The sequence below is a fragment of the Gigantopelta aegis genome, chromosome 15 (assembly GCF_016097555.1).
Source record: "Gigantopelta aegis isolate Gae_Host chromosome 15, Gae_host_genome, whole genome shotgun sequence".
NCBI classification, from domain to species: Eukaryota; Metazoa; Mollusca; class Gastropoda; order Neomphalida; family Peltospiridae; genus Gigantopelta; species Gigantopelta aegis.
The window spans coordinates 26,154,099-26,166,691 of NC_054713.1; positions in this window are offsets into that span (position 1 = coordinate 26,154,099).

Here is a 12,593-nt window from a genome sequence, read left to right on the forward strand (position 1 = left end):
CGCCGTTCTCGGTGACCAAAAATAGAATCAGTGAACGAGGACGTATAGGAGACCGAGGAGGTGGGCCTTTTACCCCGCCTGGGCATTTTACCCCACTTTACCCTAGATGTTTTTAGGTTAAATTATATATTTAGCTGTTATTACAGTTATTACGAAATATTTAGTCAAACAGGCGCATGCGCAGGAAAGTTTGTAGAGGAAATCTAGACTGGCTAGTGGTGTTTTTAGGAGAGGGGTGGGGTCATGCGTCCCCAGAAATACATTGAAAAAACAAAACAAACATAATATAGCACGAGGGGAAGGGGACTGTTCTGATCGGAATATTACATATAGTCCGTCCCATCCTACAAAAATGTAGTTTTTGTAAATAATTTAAGTTTGGTTTGACGTAAAAATAAAAATAAAAGTTTTTTGGAAATAACAATTTAGAAAACAAGCGGCTTAGAAATAAATAACTTGTAGTAAATTCCATTTTATGAAAAAAATGCGTTCCCCGTGGGACACACTATAAATATGTTTCTATTATCTATTACAACTGTGTTACTGTCACACACAACTCATTAAAACTGCAGGTGTGTTTGTATATTTAAATGAAATTATGATAATTTATGTGAGGCGAGATTGTAGCTTTGAAACAAAAAATCAAAAATTTCCATGCAAGAAAACCAAAACAATCAGGGTGTGTGACAGCTCGCTAGATTCATCTCCTATATTTAACACATGGTCAGTTATAAAAAAAAACCTTAATCTTTACCTGTATCATTTTTTTATTTTTAAAGCATAGGTGGGGACATTTATGATGCCAGGGATTGGCATGCATAAATCTCAGCTGAAGATTCATAAACAACTGTAGCCATCAGCCATTCCAGAAGTAACAGGAACGCGCCGGAAGTGGTTAGGGGACGTAACTCTGCCTATTTGTTCTCGCGAATTTCTAATAGAGGCTATACCACCGGACGTCACAAAAACGAAACAAAATGGCTGTTCCCAGTTAGCAGGAATAATCATGGTTTTATATTAACTCTAAAATTACGCGTTTTTCATTTGTTAAAGTGTTAGTATGTGTTGTTGGTCCGGGTATGCATCTTTCCAACACACACGGCTCTTGTTTGAGTTGACCCTCCCTTTAACGCTTCGGAATACATCTTATGATACCCCATCCGTCTCAAGAGCGTTACGTAATTGTCAGGCCCGTAGGAGCCGGGGGAGAGGGGGGGGGGGGGGGGGGGGGGGGGGGCACTGTTGTCGCCAGTTTTTATTTCGGGACTTTAAAATGTCTTATAATGCTAATACGGAAACCTGACGATAGAACAACCATAAAAATTAGCCCCCCACTTTGAAAATCTGTCCTACGGGCCTGATTGTTGAATAGCTCCTCAGTACACACACACACACACACACACACACACACACACACACACACACACACACACTTATACATTTATAACTTTTATTGAAATAAATAATGTGTATTTAATTATTAAGATATATCAATTATCAATATTTTACGGACCTAAGTGTGCAAACATTCTTTAGCGGTTTGGAATGAAGAAAAAGTAGGCTAGCCTACATTTGATTAAAACTCATAATTGTTTTCATAAATCAAAACTTTGTGTGGACTAATTCATATTACCATGTGCCATGGATATTGTTCAACTATGTAGACACACATAATGTGTAATGGAAGTATATATTATCTGGAATGAGAAGGAAGCTGACGCAGTAATTTTTAAAATTGGTTGCTTTTGTTAGTACACACGAATTTCAATCGTCCATTCATTTGTGTTGGCCATTAATATTTACAGGTCCGTAGCTAGCATGGGTAAATGGGGCAGTTGCAAAGTACGAAAACCAAGTACCATGTTTAGGTTCAAAGAGCTCTTTTGTGTCTACCTCAGGCTTTTTGCCAGAAAACAATTTGAGGGTACGTAACAAAAACAAAACAGATCATAATTATCCCCCCTACGTAAAGAAATCTTTTTTAAATTGGATACTATATTACATGTACGTCTACACATTTTAAAGAGTAGTTCTCTTACTATAATCTTTCTAAAAATCTTTAAAATATATATATTAATTTCCAAGATTTTAGGGTAACGCATGCAATTTTACCATTTGTACCTTCTGGCAGAAATCCTATACTTGTAGCCTGATTAGTTTCCTACTGCCACTCCACTTATTTTAGGGTAGGTACGGCCCTGTACAAGGATGGCAACACAATAAGATAATATGAAAGGTTGATGGTTATAAGCATAAACAAATTATTTTAGTGGAATTCGACGAAGTGAAACTAGAGGAAGATGGCCAGAATAAAAATGGTCATATCTGCAATACAGGTATTGTTCCCAACTCAACACAACTGTATTGTGGGTGATCTAATGAGACGTACAGAAAGAAAGAAAGAAAGAAAGAAAGAAATGTTTTATTTAACGACGCACTCAACACATTTTATTTACGGTTATATGGCGTCAGACATATGGTTAAGGACCACACATATTTTGAGAGGAAACCCGCTGTCGCCACTACATGGGCTACTCTTTCCGATTAGCAGCAAGGGATCTTTTATTTGCGCTTCCCACAGGCAGGATAGCACAAACCATGGCCTTTGTTAAACCAGTTATGGCATCCTGTACATATCCTTATTTTAAGGAATATTGGTCACTGAGGACTTGTAGTTAGGAAGAGCTTAGCACCTGACGTTCATCTTGGTGGTCAGACGTGACTAGTTTTGTCCGTTGGGAACTGACACAGAAATAGAGGCTGCTATTGCATAAATGTTTGTTGATAGATCATTTCCCGTTAATTTGGTTTATAAAAAGTCGTGTATTTGACATAATACTGAGTAACATTAAAGAAGCGAGACCACCACATAATCCTGATTCAGATTGTGAAGCTCTTGGTGTCCAAGCCGTACATACTTTTAACACAGTACACAGATATAAATATCTATGTAGAGATAAACAGTTGAAGATGGCTGAAAACGATTTGCGGTGAAAATATCTATGTTATTAGTGACAAGGTACGCATTTTAGATTTTAGTGTAGATATTAATGTAAAGAGCAACCTAATAACATTATACTTTAGTAGACTCGATATTCTTTGGTTACGTTACGTTACGTTATGGTAGGTTAGTTTACATTAGGTTACGTTAGGCTACGTTACGTTACGTTAGGCTACGTTGCGTTGCGTTACATAACGTTATGTTAGGCTACGTTAGGTTAATTTATATTACGTTACGCTATGCGAGGTTGCATTACGTTGCGTTGCGTTACATAACATTATGTTAAGTTACGTTAGGGTACGTTACGTTACGTTACTTTATTTTATGTTATGTTACGTTGCGTTACTTTACGTTAGGTTATATTAGGTTACGTTATGTTACGTTATAGTATTTTAGGTTACGTTAGGTTATGTTAGGTTACTGGTGACTAATTCAGTCATTCAGTGAAACTGCCGTGGGCTTAGGCCCAATGTTGATGAATTAAGTCTTTTAATTCAAAAACATAATACTCTTGCAGTGTGTCTTCGGGAAACGTTCTTGAAGGACACTGATCATATTACCATAAGAGGAGTTAACCTCTGCCATAAATTTCAAGAAGCTGAAACTAGAGTATCTGGGGGGGGGGGGGGGGGGGGGTCTCCATTCTTGTTTATGAAAACATTCCTCAGAGTATAGTGACATTAAATACTAATTTACAAGCGGTGGCTGTAAAAGTCACGGGTCATAAAACTATTACTCTATGTTCAGTTATTTACCTCCTCGAAACCATTTTCATTTTAATCCTAGAGATCTTCAAGATATTACTGACCAGCTCCCTATTCCCTTTATTATTATGGGAGATTTTAATGGTCACCACACTTTGTGGGCATGCGAGGATGTAAATATTAGAGATAAATAATATATGGACGACTTAAAGGAGGGGACAATTGAGGCATTTGGCCTTGTGTGCATATTCATCGATATGTAATGCACATTATTGCTTAATATCAACATGTATAATCGTATAGTTAATTAATAAAACGGTTAAATGTGACGGCTATTATATATAACGGGCGCAGCAATTTTGTATCATCCCAGTGAATACGCCCTCTGGCGAGCTGGTGGTTACGTAATACCTAACGTGTCACGCCAGGAATTAGTCTTCGAAATGAAGAAACAAAACATACCTGATTTTTGCGAATGCATCGCAAGTCAGTAACAATTATATATTATTTTTCAATACAAAATAAACCACCATTGTCAAAGTGTTGAAATAACTGTATTTATGTTTTGTACATAAATTAACCCATGTACTGAAATAATAATCGGAGTGTTTTCTTTGTTAATTGGTCTTTTTTTGCGTGGCCTGTACCTGTGGTTCCTGATTGCCAGGTGTATATTTAGACGGTCCCTAGACACTGTGTCTAGACACACTAAAAAGACGTGCCTCTTGTATATTAAGATCACATGGTATTGTGTGATAACCGCACGGATACCCCTTTAATCATAATGGACATTACCAGTCGCCCTGCGTACTTACTGTAAGTAATTCTGTAAATCCCTTGATTAAGTAGGCTTTCCCATCTAAAATCACAAAACTGACCAATTACGTCGTCCCAAAGAAAAGAAAAGTATCACTTGGGTATCGTGAGTGGTCGTTTTTGCTCGAACGTACCCTACCAATAGGCCTAATAATATGCATTTTTTCTTTGGATTTAAAAAAAAAAAAAAAATACTATAACTTCATTTCGTTCCATTGATGCAAATTGAAATATATTTAGTTAAATAGTTTATTATACAATCAAATCATTTATGTTGTTTTACCGGTCAGGTTGATGAAAGCGAAGCGCCTTGTCGTAAATTAGAGCGTTTGTTTACACTGTGCATAGAGATGGACGGAGCTGACGTCACTTCACCCCAAGCTATACCACCGGACGTCACAAAAACGAAACAAAATGGCTGCCCCCAGTTAGCAGGAATAATCATGGGTTTTTTTATTAACTCTAAAATTACGCGTTTTGTATTTGTTAAAATGTCAGTATGTGTTGGTGGTCTGGGTATGCATCTTTCCAACACATAAGGCCCTTGTTTGAGTTGACCCTACCTTTAATTCTCAAAAATTACTTAATTTTATTTAATGATAAAAGTCATGCATATTTTCATTCTGCAAGTGAATCTTTCACTTGCATAGATTTAACTCTTTATAGTCCATCACTTTTTGTTGATTTCTCCTGGAAAGTTGATCCAGACCCTTGTGGCAGTGATCACTTTCCAATTATTTTGGAGAATGATGGACTTCTATCACTTGAAAGGGTTCAAAGGTGGAAATTGGTGAGGACAAATTGGGGTCAGTTTCAGCATCTGTGCAGCACTCGACTGCAACAATTTGCCATTACTGATGCTGATGATCCCCATGTATTTGTTCATTTCCATCTTGAAGGACATTGCAGATGAAACTATTCCTAAGAATTTGGCAGTGCCAAAGCGTATCAATAAACCATGCTTTAATGAAACATGCAAGGATGCACTCAAAGAACGAAACGGGTTCCTTGAGAGGTTCAAACGCGAACCTACTGGGGATAACCTGGATGCCTATCGTATTGCTAAGAATAAGGCTCGCAGAGAGATCAGATAGAGTAAGAAATCATCTTGGAGAAATTTTGTCTCCAAGTTGAATTCACAAACATCAGTGAAATCTGTCTGGAATAGGATCCGTAAAATCAAAGGTAAAGAATCCAGTAATACAGTTCATTATTTGTCTGTCAATGATACGGATATCACGTCACATCGTGGCATTGCTAATGCATTGGCAGACAACATGTCTCATAACTCATCTTCTGCTTTCAATATTAAATATTCACTATTAATTTGTACGCCAGACACCCTTATCGAAATAAACATATCTTACAGTATCTGTTCGTTTTGTTTTTGAGTTAACATTTCGTCAGTTTAATCAGATCGTCCATTAATAGTGTGGGACTTATTCTCACAGGGGGTGAAACATCCCTTCGCAAAGTATAGCAGGCCCCTGACAGTTCCCTCAGATTTTTCTCTTTTGTTCTTTACATTTCCATTCTTCTTTGTCTTCTTTCCGTTTTTGTCTGTTTATCGTGTGCTTTATTTTATATACATGTGTGTCTTTGCTTTATATTCCTGTCTTTCTATTTATTTCGTCTTTCTTGGTCTTATATTTTCTTCTTTTTTGTTTTCTTTTCTCTGCCTGTGTTGTATTTTGCCTCTTCATTCCAGTTTATCTATCTTATTTCCTTATATCTCCGTCTAGAGAGAGAGGAGTACACAAAAGAATCAATATTAAAAGAAAATAAAAGTGACAGAGAATAGAATAAAGGGTAAGAAAATAAGGAAAAGAAAAAAAGATAGACAAGAAAACAAAGATTATATAGAAGATAAACAGACAAAACAAAAGAAGAAAGAACAGGACAGTGAAAATAGAAGATAGGAAAAGTAAATATGAATAAGATAATTGAAAGATAAACAAAACAGACATAGACAAAAGGAAAATACAACACAGGTAGAGAAAAGTAAGATAAAGGTAAATAGTTTTGCGAAATATCTATTCATATTAACTGTTATCAAGCGATTTAAGAATTCATGATACTACTGCGATACTATCACAATAGTATTTTAACTATCACAATAGTAAAACTGGCCACAATAGTGACCCCTAACGCTGATGTACATCCTGCCCCTTATATCTTGAAGGAATGTTTAATGACATCCCAGTACCTTTGTCAACTACATGTATAGTATTATCATAACATTATCTACTAGAGGCGACATACAGTACACGAACCAACCAAAGTGGCAATCGGCTCGGCGGTCGGCTCGGCGGTTTCGGCGGTCTTGGAAAAAAAAAATGTTTCCAAACATTCGCCGATCGGCGGATCGGCAATTTTGTAAAACTTTTATTTTAACAAGAAATACGTTTGCACTTCATCCAACGCGTAGAACTGTTCATTATTATTTATATTGACTATGTTTCCATGCACATTGTTATTAACAGCTTCAAGTCAAACAAGTGAAATACCAATTTTGTAGTAGGGTTGTAGGGTATTGCGGTTTCGAGAGAAAAGAAGTGAAATCGACAAATAAATGTGCATGTGGCTTGCCTACGTGACGTTTGTCACAAACGTCTAACAAAAACTTTTATTTGTATTATTATTACATGTATTATTATTTAGGGTGTTTTTAAAAATTCGTTTCTTTTTCTGTTTTTGCCAATGCAGGTGCGTATGAAATAATGTTAGCAAGGGCGGGGGGGGGGGGGTCTAGACTGGCGAGCTACGTTTATGGGGGGTGGGGGTTACAAAACAATGTACACAGGTGCATGTGCACAAAATTGAGTACGGGTGTCTAGACTGGTGAGAGATGTCTTTAGGGAATGTCGGGTCATGCTTCGCAAAAAAAAAAAAAATTTAAAAGAAAATTCGGGAAGGGGGAGGAGGGTAGACCCTGAAGCACACCCCTGTGCACACGCGCCTTCAATATCATTATGTTTGCGGCTGAATTTACCAACGGCCCAAACGATCGCGGGTCTGCAAGCTGCTTTGTTAATAGATGTCCAAAAGGAATTTGGGTACAGGTTTTATTTGAGGCTGTTTTTATTGTGGATATATTCCCTCTAGCCCCCATTTACATTTGCTTCACTATCTGTACCAATATCATTATACATGTATGTTTACCGCCGATTTGACAAATGATCGTTAGTCGTTTCGTCTGCGAACTGCTTTGTTAATATAAAAATGCGTTGGGAGTGATTTTCGATAGGAACTTTGGTACGCAGGCACGTGGTAACAATATCTGGGTGTGGGGGTTTGGAGCACAATCAGTAATGGAGGGGGCTCAGTCTCTAGTGGGGGAAGGGACACAAGGCAATTTTAAAAAACCTTTATTTATATATAGGACAAAAAAAATAAACAAAAACAAAAAAACTACAAAAAACACCGTACATATTCGTCCACAAGTGGGAGGGGTGTGTGCTACACGTGCCTGGAAGAGGTTTTGTATGGGGATGTTGTTGCTGCAAATATGTTATATCTAACCCCATTTACCTTTTCACTAGCTGTCATTTCCTAAAGGATCTTGGATACAGGTTTTATATGGTGCTGTTGTTATAGGCCCGGTATATTATCTCTAGCCCCCTATTACATTTTCTATACTAGCTGTATCAATAACATTGTATACTTGTTTACCGCCGATTTGACCAACGATCGCCGATCGTTTGTGCGCTGCTTTGTTAATATGTGAGCTGGCGTATTTTCAAAAAGGAACATGGGTACAGGTTTTATCTGGGGCTGTTGTTGTTACTGGTGTATTCTCTCTATCAGTTTTGAATATTGTAACAATTTTTAAAAAAAACAACCAAAACAACCAAAAAACACACATTTTTATTCAAATTTTGTCTCGCAGCTGCTGGAGCGGAGAAACAACAGCAGTCTGAAGATTGGATTCATCCACGCTATATTTATTGTTTTATATTTTCACTTTCTGGACCCCCCTTCCCCTCCCCCAGGTGTTTAATACAGTAAGTTCAAAAATAAAATAATAAGGCAGATGAAATAAGACCTTTATAACTTAGTATCTAGTATATTTTGTGTATTTCAGTATGTAAAATAAAATATAATTATCAAAAGATATATTAGGTAACATGTAATTTAACCCTCAACCCTGCCTAAAACGACACGTTTTAAACAATTATGCTCCCCATAACCTGACTACAATCCGATGTATGCAAAACATTTCTCTTTTACGGCCTTGTTTCGCCTGCTTTACAGCAAAGCACCAGAGGTCTCGAATACACAGACTCCAGACGTCTCGAATACACAGACTCTCAAAGGAAGCAAATCACCACACCGTACATGAGTGTTAATTCCCTCTTTTCCACGTGTTATATGGGATGGCCGGTAATTGTAAAAGGGGGGGGGGGGGGGGGGTGTCATTGGGCCGGCGATGGGGCACAGCTAGGCCAGTTTGTTCTATCGCATAAAGAAAATACTAGTATATCAGGCCCGTACGCGGGCTTTTTAATGGGGGTGGGGGGTTGGAGGTGCGAATTCTTCGTGCTGGGACAGACAATGGGTAAGACTCGACTTTTAAAAAAAAAACGACACCATATGCGCACGGTATCAACCGAAGATGGAAGATGACGCTACGGTACTACATATAGCAACTGAAATTTTAGATGTATACTCTGCTTTTATAAAGTATAGGCACAGATTTAGATTGCCCCCTATCCCCTTAATAAAAAATAAAAAAACCTACTTATATCCGCACCTGGATTTTATTTATTGTTGCGATCTACATGTATCAGCAGTGATGATAGTAAATTGTCCTATCTTCCTAGAAAAATCAATCAATCAATCAATAAAGTAAAAAATAAATGAGATGACGAAGATTGGTTTCATCCACACTTAATTTACTTTGTTTTTAATTTATGATATTTGGACTGTCTTTGGATTTCTTTCGCTTTTTCAGGTATTTAATACAGTAAGTTCAACGCCAAATAATAAGAAGACAAAGAAGAAAGACCGTTATAGTAGTGTCTGATATATTTTATGTATTTATAGAATAAAATAAAATTATCAAGATATATTAACCAAAAACGCATTTAATGGTTAAATAATTTAACTCCACCCCAATAATGAATAATGAAATTAAATATCCCAGAATGCACCCACAGACATCTTGAATTAACCAAAAAAAAAAAAAAAAAAGAGAAGAAAGTCTAGACATCATTTATGTGGCATGTAATCGGAGGAGGGGACTTTTGTTTTTTTGTTTATTTCTACCCTCACCCCGAAAAAAAAAAGACTCCACCCAATAATTATTTACCGTTATGCTACCCACAAGTGATACTCCCCCCCCCTTATATATATATGTGTGTGTGTGTGTGTCCCCCCCCCCCCCCCCCGACCTTTTGACAGCTTCCTACGCCACTGCTGGTTTAGCCTAATATATTTTTAATTATGCTGTTCTAAGTCATATTTTAATACATTTTTCAATTGTTCTTTGAAGTCATTTAATATTTGGTTTTAATAATTTCTCTTAAAGGGACATTCCTGAGTTTGCTGCACTTTTTAAAATGTTATCGATAACAAAGACTTTTTAATGATTGTAATTATATATCAAATATATTGTTTTGCATAATATATTAATTGCTGTATATTAAATGTGTTTCTGATCGTTCTAATATTTGTACTAGGTTAAATTTCATTTCATTTCCAAAAACATTTTTTTTTTTCGTACGTACGAAATTATTTGAAGACAAAATCCAGTTTGGGCTTCTTACAAATATTAAGACGACCAGAAACACATTTAATATACAGACACTGATATTCTAAACAAGAAAATATATTTAATATGCAAGTTTAATCGTAGAAATATTTTATTAGTCGGAAACATCTTACAATGCAGCAAACTCAGGAATGTCCCTTTAACTAATGGTTACACAGTGATTAATTTTTTGAACTGGCCCGATTTGCATGCTTGGCAACGGTCGATTCAACCGATTGTCACATACAAAGAAGGTGGCATACTGCAACAGTGTGACGTCATCTGATCTCTCTCTCTCTCTCTCTCTCTCTCTCTCTCTCTCTCTCTCTCTCTCTCTCTCTCTCTCAAACACACACACACACACACACACACACACACACACACACAACACACACACACGATTAGACTATACTGTTCGGGGAGATCAAACATCAAAGAAACGGAGCCCATGATTTTGTTTATTCAAATTATTGCATTGACTTTTTAAAATCACCCCTAAAAATGTAGTTAGTATTATTTAGCACAATTAATTTATTAATTTATATCCAAAAGATAATAATTATTGCGAAGACTAATCGTCGAACAGCGCACTGGCTAGTACATAATCCATTATGGTGACCCAGACAATCTGTTAGAACTGTCCCTGATACAAGACGCACGAGCTGTTTGAGAAATAGACATTGTTTTAGTTTTGACTTGGGCTTGTAGGTCAAAGAAAAAGCCAACATGAAATTTCGAACGTTTTATCATCTAAGCTAAAGCGCAGTTGTTTTCGTGTTACTGCATATTTGTAAAGTTTGTTTGTTTTATTTAACGACGCCACCACCAGAGCACATCTTATCATCGGCTATTGGACGTCAAACATATGGTCATTCTTACTGGGGTTTTTTTTTAAAAGAGGAAACCCGCTGGCGCCACATAGGCTACTCTTTTACGATAGGCAGCAAGGGATCTTTTATTTGCGCTTCCCACAGACAGGATAGCACAAACCATGGCCTTTGTTGAACCATTGGAGTCGGTATCTGGATTACAAATCCCATGCTTCGACTGGGATCCGTACCCAGTACCCACCAACCTGTAGACCGATGGCCTAACCACGATGCCACCGAAGCCGGTACATAATATTTGTTTATATTACTCGTTTTTACTGTGGTGTTCCTTAAAAGTTTACCTTTTATGAACATTTATCTGTACTTAATATTGTTAAATAGCATCAAAATGTATTGTTTAACAGTACCACTGAATACATTGATCATAGGCAATTGGATGTCAAACACCACGTTGTCATCAGAGGAAACCCCCTAAAAAAATTTCTAATGCAGCAAGGAATATTTTTTTATACTCTTTCCCACAGACAGGACCACACATGACAGCCTTTGACCAGATGTGGCGCAATAGTTGGAACGAGAAAAACCCAATCAGGTGAATGGATACACCGAGGTGGTCCGATCTTGCGACGCAAGCATCGCAAGCGAGCACTCAACCGTTGCCTCAAGATATTGAATTGAAATATTGTGTACACTTTTATTGTTAAATTTATTTAGCATTTTTTTACGTACAATTTTGAATCAATTGCTATTTTAACAATAGTTGTCCTAATGCCTACAATTTTTACTGAACGTGACAATCGATGTGTGTGTGTGGGTGAAACCAAGTGAATATTTCCTTTTCTGAACAGATCAGGACCCATATTCACAAGTCTAGTTTTACACGTAAACGTAAATCTACGACTGAAGAGCTATTCACGAAACAACGAAAACGTAAGTTACGTGTAAAGTTGGACGTAAATATAAGAGTGCCTCAGGTTGCAACTAACGCTGCTCGTAAGTTGTGTACATATAATAAATCAAGCACGATCGCCGTTATTTACTATTATTTACGGAAACTAGCAGTATTTCCAATAAATGAAGCAGTTTGCGATGGCGAACGCCCACGGATTTAATATATTTTTGTTCGTGATCGAACGAATGTTTTCGACTCGGCCAATTTCTCCTGAGTTACTTTCCTTTTTAAGAAATTACTAAAACTGTCCTCAAGTTCGTACCAAAACGCGAATACCCACCAATACCAAAATGCCATGGTTCACTGTTCGCAATGTTATTGTTAGCAGACGACAAACAAAATTGCGTTTTGCGCATTTGTTATTTACCCTGTAGCCATCGTTTCTAATGTGTTTTTATTAATTACTCCAGTGAGAGTGTTAAATCGTAGATTTACGTCCAACTAAGTTACGTTTACATTTACGACCATCTTTGAGAATAAGGTGCTTCTTGCACGTAAACGTAAATCTACGGCAGACGTAAGTGCTAGTCGTAGACGT